This window comes from Ursus maritimus, unplaced genomic scaffold, assembly GCF_017311325.1.
Source record: "Ursus maritimus isolate PB19 unplaced genomic scaffold, ASM1731132v1 scaffold_12, whole genome shotgun sequence".
Taxonomy (NCBI): Eukaryota; Metazoa; Chordata; class Mammalia; order Carnivora; family Ursidae; genus Ursus; species Ursus maritimus.
Genome location: NW_024423564.1, coordinates 45,997,521 through 46,008,614, shown reverse-complemented (window position 1 = coordinate 46,008,614; position 11,094 = coordinate 45,997,521). Strand labels below are relative to the sequence as shown.

At 38.2% G+C, this 11,094-nt stretch overlaps 1 long non-coding RNA gene across 6 annotated transcripts in view; it reads left to right on the top strand.

Moving 5' to 3' along the window:
• The window catches only part of LOC103663012, a 144,037-nt gene that overhangs the window by 117,767 nt on the left and 15,176 nt on the right, over positions 1 to 11,094 (top strand). For 4 of the 6 annotated variants that reach the window (XR_005834135.1, XR_568633.2, XR_005834133.1 and 1 more), the window contains one exon: positions 6,998 to 8,021. This is a non-coding gene — a long non-coding RNA (uncharacterized LOC103663012). Of the gene's footprint in view, positions 1 to 6,997; positions 8,022 to 11,094 lie in introns of those variants that run through there. The other 2 variants (XR_005834134.1, XR_005834132.1) reach the window with 1 other exon arrangement.

The window sequence follows — 11,094 nt, the reverse complement described above, 5'->3', positions numbered from 1 at the left end:
TCTCTCTCTCTCTCTCTCTGACAAATAAAATCTTTTTAAAAAAAATCTATGGTGTAAAACAGACAACATTTGGACAGTTACATTATTTTCCTGTCTCTAGACCAGATACGGAATGGGAATGCAATAGGGAAAGAAAAGCGGGCTATGTGAACTGGTGTGATGTTAGCATCGAGCGATCCCCAAGCTCTGTCCAAGCCACAACTTTCTGTAACTATTTCCTGCGAGATGCCAGGGTTTGGGGCTATTTCCGGATGGCATCCAGTCTCCATTCCAATGAATGGCATACATTGTCTGGACCGAGTAGCCGATAAAAGGTCTTTTTGTTCCTGTTGGTGAGGATCACCCTCTGACAGCAGCCACCAAGGTACTTGTCTCTCTTCCAGAAGGGTTGAAGCCCTGAGATTTTGCTTAGCCTTTAAATGATCCAGTCCGTGTGAATAGCCTCACTTTCATGGCCTGGGATGATTTTAGCCAAAATAGTAAAGAGTATGGTTCCATTGTTCCCAGTGAGGAATTGGTGGAGATGGTATTTATCAGTCAGGGGCCTGGCAGGAAAGAGTTAATACACTTCACTGGGTAATTTTAGAAGAGTTTAATGATGTTTTGAAGGTTTGGACAGGTTTAGGGCACCAATAAAGGTCAATACCCCGTGGCTAGCTACAAGAGGTTTACCTTCCGAAGACCTGAAGGTCAAGGGGAAGGAGTGGCTTCCAGAACCTAGAGGTGGTTTCTGTTTGGAGAGGGATTGAAAGAAAAAACATTTTAAAACCCTTTCTCAAGCTTATTTGGCTAAGCCTTTTTTTCATGTAATATCTGTTACCATCTTGTGGAACTTTGGGAGATGCTGGTATGGATGTATTCTCACCTAATGAGGTAGACTAAATGATTCCTCTTGACAGTATTCCCAATTTTATGGTTCTATGAAATTTTTAGAATTGGACCTGTCATCCAAAAAGACCAATTTAAAAACAGCCTTAGCTAAACTCTCAGTTTCAGGGTTGTTATTCTACGCTTTATAGCTGCTCTTTAGTGGAGAGTAAGGAACTGTGTCAAAGATTCATTCTTAATGAAGCAATTTTCTAATTTTGTATTATCTTTTGTGTTTCATATTTACCTATGATTTTCTGAAAACTTACAATTTAGAGGACAACTTAGAATATATTACTAAATACTTGGTTGTTGCAGTGCTTCATACATGCCAAGATATGAAAATTTCATCATAAATATCTTTGAACAACAGTACTGTGCAGCATTCATAGAGGAGGATAATTCATTTTTATTTCACTGGGCGTACATCGGCATGTGACTTTATGCAAAATAAACTGTAAGTTCAAGTGGGAAATGAGGATCAAGATTTTGGCTCTTCTGGCTTTTGTGATTAGATTCAAAATAATAATCAATGGGAAGGGGGGAATCAGGCTCTTTCGGCCCCAGTTCTGCTGGTTATTCTTAATATCTGAATTTTCGACAGGCAGAGTTGGTTTAAAATCCTTCAGTATGTCTCTTTTTCTGTCTGTAGTCTGAACAGGAAGTTCTATTTTTTGTATTTTTTATTTTGTTTTCTAAATATTAAATTCCTCCCTTGCTCAGCAAATTCATTTGAGAAGGACGACAGTCTATCACTTCACTGATCCTTGTTAAGTAAATGATAGATCTAATGTGTTGGGCATCCAGAACTCTGAGGAGAATGGACTTTGTTCTTTTTCTATGACTGTGGAAAGCTGAACATTTACTTACTTAACTGTAGTCCATAATGTGTGTGATATCTAAGGATATGTGACATCCTCGACCAAAGGGTGCAGGATTACATGGCACTGATGAGACCAATTCTCTGACACAAGGGATGTGTCTTTTGTAGAGAGAAATGATCACTGTTTAAGGGTAAGATAGTGTTAAGAGAAATAGTGTAATGTAGTGTAATTAAAAACCAGCCCTGGTGGGGGAGGGGTTATTACTAACTTCCGTGATGTAAATATTTCTGTCATGGCCACTTTCAAGTTATGAACATGACATCATTGAACATGGACTTGGAAAAAGATGTGCAGTGGCCCACTATTACATAGGGTTTCCACCATGCAAATATAGAAAGACATACAGAAACTCAAGAGCAACGATAATAGTAAAGTACAGTTAAATAATGAGGAAGTATTGTATTTTGACTATCACTGTTGTTTTCAAATAATTTAGTTAATTGTAAGTTAATATAATTTGATTTTTACTAATGGCTATGTTTAACAACCAACTTGAAAAAGTCCTAAAAATTTAATAATTGGCTTTGCTGAGCTAGTACCAGGTGTCTCCCATACATCATTGGATAAGAGTTTAAGATTTAAAGTCAGATAGTTCTGAATTTGATTCCTTGCTCTGCTACTTACAAGCTGTGTGGCCATGTGAAATTTATATTTCTTCTTTAAGCCTTAGTTTTCATGAATGATAGGTAAGAGTAAAAATTATATCTACTTTGAATAGTTGTTGTGAGGATTAAATAAAATGATAGCTCCTCCCCTCTTGGAAAGTAAGGGCCCCCTGGCTAAAAATTTCACACGGTCCCTATTAGAACTGTGATCACAAAGCTTTTCTTTTTCTTTCTTTCTTTCTTTTTTTAAGTGAGAGAAAGCTATTAAGAGGAATGCGCTCAGCAACACCTAATGATGTAATTTGCATAATTCAATGGAAGATAGGCAGACTTCTTAAAGGATTCAGACCGTACTACTGCTGAGAATGAGTACTTGGGATATGTGTAGTTGGGTTCCAACAGACATTCCTCCTGCTTTTGGTGGTAAGATTGCAAAGAAGATCTGCTTCTAAGGGAGTTTTCACAGAACTGCAGTGTCTTGTGAGACCAACAGACTAAAACCTCCTATTTGATTCCTCCTTTACAGATTCTGTACAGGAGAAGGAAGATTCCTCCTTTGACAGATGGTAAAAATGGGTGAAGACTTACATAGGTGACCTCAGAAAAGGAAGGGGGTGATTTAAGAGATAGGCATAAATCTGACCAAGGACTGAGAATGTTATGATCATAGAGGTCAGTGGCAGCTTTATATTCATGAAGTCACTCGGGCTCAGTAAGTATGGTCTGTTTCACTGAGAAATATTTCTTTTAACACTGTTTAATAAAAAATTTGTTTTTTTAAATTGTTTCTAAAAACTTTACAGAGACTCACACAGAGCATGAAATAGAAAGAATGTGACTCAAACAGATATTCTGAAAATAAGATAAAATGATCAAACTATTGTAGATCCTGGCTTGTCTATCCCAAGACTATAAGGTTGTATCTATTGTTTTGTTTAAGCCATTTTTAACAAGACAGTCATTACAACAGACGAGTTTCCAGACCAGATGTGTATAATGAGAACCCTTGAAAGTCACAAAGACTCCACAGAGCACAAGAAATCTATATTTACGTACTTGAGTTACAAAAAGTAAATCAATTACAAATGCCTCTATAATAGTGTCTTGAATAACAGATAAGAAAGAACATTCAGTATTATTTTAAAGAGCTTAACAAAAGTAATTAGGATTATTAAATTTTTAAGTGAAAGACTTTTGCTGTTCAGAGTTCACAATAAAGATTGGCTTCCTTCAAATTGCTAAATTTGATCCATTAACAATTGGGAAATGTTAAGATGAAAAAAAAATACATGTGACATATCTGAAACAGTTTAAGAAGACTTAACTGTAGTAATAGGAAAATGTGTAAAAAATGAAATGGTAAACAAAGTTGAAAAAAAAAGACACGGGGCGCCTGGGTGGCACAGCGGTTAAGCGTCTGCCTTCAGCTCAGGGCATGATCCCAGCGTTCTGGGATCGAGTCCCACATCGGGCTCCTCTGCTATGAGCCTGCTTCTTCCTCTCCCACTCGCCCTACTTGTGTTCCCTCTCTCGCTGGCTGTCTCTATCTCTGTCAAATAAATAAATAAAATCTTTAAAAAAAAAAAAAGAAAGAAAAAAAAAGACACCAAATATTAGTGCATTTTTTGGCTTCTAAACTGGATTCAAAACACTGATTAATTAATAATTATTAGGCCTTGCCAGTTTAACAATAACAACAAAAAAGCCTGATGAGTATTTTTAAACTTTTTGCCCACTGACAACCACCTAGATATTGTGACTTTCAATTTTAAAAAATGAAACGAGTTCTGGAAAATGTAACTAACTGCTGAAAAACATTAGCGATAAATTGTATGACAATGCAGCTGTTATGAAAGGTGCGGACAAAGGGCTGCAAACTCTCTTTCAAAACTTTAATAAGCAAGCAGAATATGTGCCATGCCAGCTCATTTCTTTAATCTTGTCAGAGAAAAAGCTGCTGTGACAGTAACTGAAACTGTTGACTACTCTAGTATTTTGCAACAGCTATGTTTTCAGATTCATCTCATAGAGTATTTTAAACAATGGGGTATTTAAACACATATGCAACTTATATTTTCATTTAAAAATCTCAATGTAACAAGAGGATCGTGCTATTGCAAAGTTGCTTGAGCCTTGTGTGATAGACATAATGATTGCTTAGGATCTAAAGTATTCTTTTTCTATGATTTGGAATATATAAAAAGTTTGTTGAAAAAGCCGATGCATTTAACTGTGCCATTTTAACTGCTCTTGTGAAGATATTTTGGAATGTTTCAATAAAACAAGTGGGAAAGTATAGCTTCCTGATTTGGAAGTATATAAAAAGTATCATTTTGTCATCTTTACGTTTTCTTTAAGAATTGGGAGAAAATACAGATGCAAGGTAATGGAACCTTACTCAGGCACAGTGGAATTGAGTGATGACATTAATAAAAATTATACCAATATTGAGAAGCAAATAGTAGTAACAAAAATTCGTCAGGTGACACCAACATTGAGTAAGAGGAAGAGATAAGGTTCAAGGAAAAGTACTGAATAGGTTCTTTGATTGTTTGATATCCAAGTCATGAAGAGGGATAAATTATGTGAACACACTGGGAAAGACGTTTGAGATGAAATCCTGGCGAACTTGAAAATACCAGCACTTATGAGACTTCATTACATCAACAGTAAACTGGAAAATGAGCTGTGGATTGAAAGAAAAGTGGAAATCCTTTGAAATCCGACAGCTCATATGGAAAATAAACTAGACAGAATACTTCCAAATTTTACAATAATCCAAAAAACTTACATAACGTGACCACTTTTATTGGCAGTTTTCAAAAGTTTCTTTTTCATATATGAAGCTGAAAGAAATTTTTTCTAGCATTAAAAGCAATGCAATCAGTCATGCTAGAGGAAATACTGAATTATCTCCCTGTTGTCTCTAGAGGATACAATATTTTAAATTTTTCATTATACAAAGAAGTGATAAAAAAATGTGCAGCCAAAAAATATAATGAAATCCATTACTGTGAGGTGTGTCAGGCAGGTGATCAATTATGTGTGTTAATTATTATGGGCTTTGAGGTATTTGCCCGTCTTTAAATGTTGTAATTTGTTGTGATTTCTTATTTATAATACGATTACGTATTAACTTTTGTCCTCAATAATGTATCTGTAATTTTGTATTAATTTTCTTAAAGAGGGCTCTCCAAATTGTATACGGTCTAAGCTTAGACCGTAGCAAACCTGACCTCGCTTGTATACTGGTGCTGAGGACACCAAAGGAACAGGGAGAGTGGGAAGTTGTTTGCTCTGCGTGGACCTCTTCGTAGGCCACTGATCTAGGAATTCACGTAGTGATTTGCAGCAACCCTGTGCGCTAAAAGCTTGGCTCAGGAATCAGACTGGGTTTGATAACATAAGATACCGCCTAAGGTAGCGATACCACCTAATGGCTATGCAAACTTGAGCCACTCAGCTTTATCTTTTTCTTTTGCAAATGAGGATAGCAATGTGTCTCCTCACTCAGCTGTTAACGAGGATTAAATACACTGAGGAGCTCAATATATGTTTAAATAAGTTAGAGACAATAAATACAAACAGCAGAATGCAGGATATGGTGAAAATTCAGGAAGGTGGAACTCTAAGAGAAATAGGAACCAAAGAGAATGTCATGATAAGAGGGCAGTGAGAAAAGATTTGGAGGAAGATTTGGTCCTAAGCAGAGATCCCATTTTCATGGAATTCTTCATTTCAAACTCAGCTGAAGGACATTGACTGCTCCTATTCTTGTGAAGCCTCTGAGACTGGGGTGGTGGAAAGTATGTAATTTATAAATTTCTGAGTCTGTTGATTCTTGAGGTCTTCACAACGTAGCTATCCCCTTCATATGAATTATCTCCTTTGGTGCTGGAAGGACTACACAGTGATAATAAACCTCCTTCATTCTCAGAGGAAAGAGAGCCTTTCCTCTGCATTCCCTCTGGTGGGAAAGAGCACTGGCAATTAGCCAGCATCTAGAAGCTTCCCTGGGACCTTTTGGAAATAGGATAGAGTTGCTCCAAAACACCCAGCACTGGGAGCATATTAAGGAGGGCACATGACTAGTCCAGCTACAGATGGAATGTCTGTGTTTCCTTATACTCATATTTGAGATTGGAATCCTCAGTGTGATGGTATTTGGAGATGGGGCCTTTGGGAGGTAATTTAAGCCATGAAGCAGAGCCCTCATGATGGGATTGGTGCCCCTACAAGAAGGGACAAGAGAGAGTTTGCTTGCTCTGTCTGCTCTTCGCTATGGGAGGATGTGGTGAGAAGGCAGCCATCTGCAAACCATCTGCAAACCAGATACTTGATCTCCTGGTACCCTGGTCTTGGACTTGTTAGCCTCTCAGAACTGTGGCAAATACATTTGTGTTGTTCAAGACACCCACTCTCTGGTATCTTGTTACAGCCGCCTGAACTGACGAAGGTCTCTCTCTTGGCCAGAGCCTCTGTTAGGCTTTGTGCAGCCCTTTTGCTAGGAAAGCAGCCCCCCCACCTGTCCTCCAGCCACTCCCACCAACACTAATAACAAAATGACAACTGAAATGATTGAGACACAGTGACGTGCCAACCCCAGGGTTGACTGTTCAGATGCATCATCTGCTTCCACAGATACCGCGCCCGCCTTTTCTCAGGACAGCCTCCTCTGACACAGAGTGAGAATGCAGAAGATCTTGGTGCCTGCCCGGGTGATTCACTTGGAAGATTTTCCTCAGCCGTGCGTGCTCCTCTCAAACGCCTACTTCTCGTGAGCTGCCTTCACCATTTCTGTTGTTCAACTTCTTGAGCACTTCTTATGTGCCAGGTACTGTTCTAGGTGTTTGAAGCACATCAGTGAACAAAACGAAATGCTGCCAATGAAATTTTGATTTGGCATATATTTGGTAGTTACTTTCTAAGTATTTTTTTAAAAATCTTTGCCAAATTTGTAACTTCCCACATTCACGTTCATCCTGCCTTGGTGTTCAATTATGCATTCATGTTATTTCTCATATTGCCTTTTAACGGAAACATGTCTAATCAGAATAAATACAGTTGTAACTACGAGTGACTTCTGTGTATAAGACATCTGTTTTCAGGGATGAATATGCTTTAAATTATTCCTAGATTACATAACCATGTTACACAGACATGGCACACTCCATGGCTCACTGGAGACTTGTTTTATTTAAGGGTCAACTAATGCTACTTGGATGCATGAGTGATTCCGGATATTATGTCTAATGCTCTGTTCCTTATCAGTGACCATTACTTTCAGGTTAGTGGATTCTCGGCCTCCAGGCAAAACTTAAAAAAAAAAAAGAAAGAAAAAGAAAAAACCCAACTATGGGTTTATACATTGCTCCAGGCTCATACCAGAGAAGTCTAGAAAATTGCAATTTTCTTAATCAGGTTGAAAAAAAAATATGTAAGGAGAAATAACATGGTTATGGTTAATTATAAAACTTATATTGCTATTAAAAAAGTTTCCTTCAGAGTTTTAGAAACCAGGGCATATATCTGAGGGAAGGAAAAAACAGGGGCTACCATGAAATTAACAAAATGGACATAATTTTGCTGTTGAGGTAATCTTCTAAGTTCCTTGTATTGTGGCTGTACTCAGGTATGAGAAATAATAAGGATTTCATATGTGAAAACTTTTGCAGACTCTTGAAATCCACGTGGGAGATGGCCTGCAGAGCTATAGATCAGGGAAACGTGTACACACAGCTTGTCTTGAACTCAGCAAAAGATTTGATAAAGTGCCTCCATATTGTTGTCAATAGCTGGAAAAATGTGAGTGGAATGAGGTGTAGTCAAGTGAATCTTCACAACCATACTCACTCAGTCTGTGTGACTATTGGTGTTCAGCAAATGTTTGGGGAACGCAATTGACTCCTGTTGGTCTATGTTTATCTGTACGGCACTCCATTTCTAAACCCTGTTCTGTCACAGATGTGTAAAGGTTTCCAGGACCACCTTGCAGATCACATATCTTCAGTCATATTGTTTTACCGAGGGCTTTTTAATAGTTAAATATAACAAGACTTTTTCAACGCCATCCTATCTGCTGCTTCTGTGGCATGGAACACTGACTTCTACTTGTTCTTAGGAAAGCCATCTTTGACTTCCAAGGTATTGTTCTTCTAGTTCCCCTCTGAATTCTGCAAGTATTCCTCCTCCTTCTCTAATTTCACTTCTGGTCACCCCTTAAATATTCATCCTTGCTCTTCTTCACAGTTTTACTGCTCTTCGGGTGATTTCATTCATGCTCCTGGCCACATACCAAGACAATAGCTTTTTAAAATATGGTGACTTCCAAATCTGTATCTCCAGCTCGACCACTTTCCTGGACACCAGAACTGTATGTCCCATCCTACTTTTGGCGTATTGTCTCATTGTCTCCCCTCTTAATAAGTTCCTTGGAGCTATTCAACATGAGCCATCCTAACCTCTCTTCTCGCAATCTTAAAGTTTCTGATAATTGAAAACGCACTGGCAATGAACACAAAACTGTGTTTGATTTTTTATAGCCGTCACTTACTAGGTATACAAATTGGGGCAAATTATTTAACTTATCTGTGTTCGTTTTTTCTATTGCTGCTTAACAGATTACCACAAAGTTAGTGGCTCCCAACAACACATATTTATTATCACTTAGTTTCTGTGGGTCAGGAATGTGGTCATGGCATAGTTGATCCTCTAGTTAGGTGTCTCATAAGGCTGTGATCAAGGATTCAGCAGGGTTGAGTTCTTATCAGATGTTTACCTGGTGAAGGATTCATTTCTTCCCCCTCAAGTTATAATAAGCTGCGTACAACTTACTTGAATTTATTTGTAAGATGGGGTTAGGTATAACCTCAGATAAGTATAAGTGGGTGTTTTACCTGCATGAATATTTGCTGTGACATTCAGAAGTGCTGTGGAGTGTGGGTTATACAGGATTGTCCTATGCATTTTTTGTCTCCACACCTTAAATACCATTAGTGTCTCCTATACATTATGATAGCCAGAAACACTCCACAATTTTTAACACACCTCTTATGGGTGATACTGCCTTCTTGCAAGTCACTGGGTGAGAGGTTTAAAATATCATTCCTAACATACAAATGTGAGTTTTGTGGCAGAAATCCATAAAAACACATTCACTCACTTATTCCACAAATTTTTATTGAGTACCTCCATGTGAAAGGCATTCTTCTAGATGCTGTCTTATTCATGCAGTGAACAAGACGGTGTCTTTCCTTCTCTCATGGAACTAATATAAAACAATAGAAGGGATCTTGAGAATGAGTATCCATCACTTAATACTCTTCTTCGCTTCAAAGGCAAACCCCTTGGAAATATAGAACTTACCAGTTCCCTGAACTCTCTATTCTTTAACTTCTTGTTCAGAGTTCAGTTGAAGTTTATCTGACAATGTTCTATGTAAAACAGGAGTGCCTACTACATGATACATTTCTTCGAAATATAGCCACAAACTTCCTTTCTTTTTTTCCCCGTCTTTTGTCACATGAACTTTCTTTTCCAGTCAGTTGAACCATTGACTAATGGTGAAGCACTCTTAAACTCTTCCACTTCTGTGCCTTCCTTTATGCTGTTATCATTGTCTGGAATGCTCCACACTGTCCCCACATTTTCATCTGTTAAAATTGTATTCGTTTTTTTTTTTTTAAGATTTTATTTATTTATTTGACAGAGATAGAGACAGCCAGCGAGAGAGGGAACACAAGCAGAGGGAGTGGGAGAGGAAGAAGCAGGCTCATAGCGGAAGAGCCTGATGTGGGGCTCAATCCCACAACGCCGGGATCATGCCCTGAGCCGAAGGCGGACGCCTAACCGCTGTGCCACCCAGGCACCCCTAAAATTGTATTCCTTTTTCAGGGACCTTCCATAAAGTTTTTTTGATTCACCAAAGCAGATGTGATGGGCAATGTATACCACTTTAAAGTTACTGTGTTCCCACTTTTAACAATACTTTGCTGTTTTGGGCTTGCGAAGGGTCAGAAACCTATCAGGAAGCCAAAAAAACATTTGCTTAGAAAAAGGAAGGAAGGAAGGAAGGAAGGAAGGAAGGAAGGAAGGAAGGAAGGAAGGAAGACAAGAAAGAATTCTGCCTTATAGTATGGTTATCTGTACATTTGACTAATCTGTAATCCTTACTTTATCCCAATTTTTAAGCTCTTTAAAGATAGGGTCTCTTAGTTTTCAGTTCTCCTCAGAGCCAAGTACAATGTTGCATACTTATTGGTTTATTCATTTCTCAGGAAATACTTATTGACTGCCTACTGTCTGCTAGAAACTTACAGGTGCTGGAGTTGAGTGCCTTGGCTCTGGAATTAGAGATCCTGCATTTAAATTCTACCCCTTCCACCAACTGACTGTGACTTTACGCAAGTTTCTGAGAATCTAAAGCCCTTTACTTCCTCATCTGTAAACTAATGATACAATAGTGATTCTGGTCGTGGTGATGATGATGATGATGATGGCGGCTAATGTACAGTGTATGGGACACTCTGTCAGGAATTAACATCAAGAACTAATGTCTGGTGTCAGACTGATCAGGGTACACATCCCAGCTCCATTGCTTACTAGTTGGGTGACCCTAAACAAGTTAATTACCATCACTAAGCCTGAGTTTCTTCAACTGTCACTTGATTAAATGGAGATAAACATGCTAGTGCTTTCTATTGTTGACAGAATAAAATTCAAATTTTAAAAAATGGCCT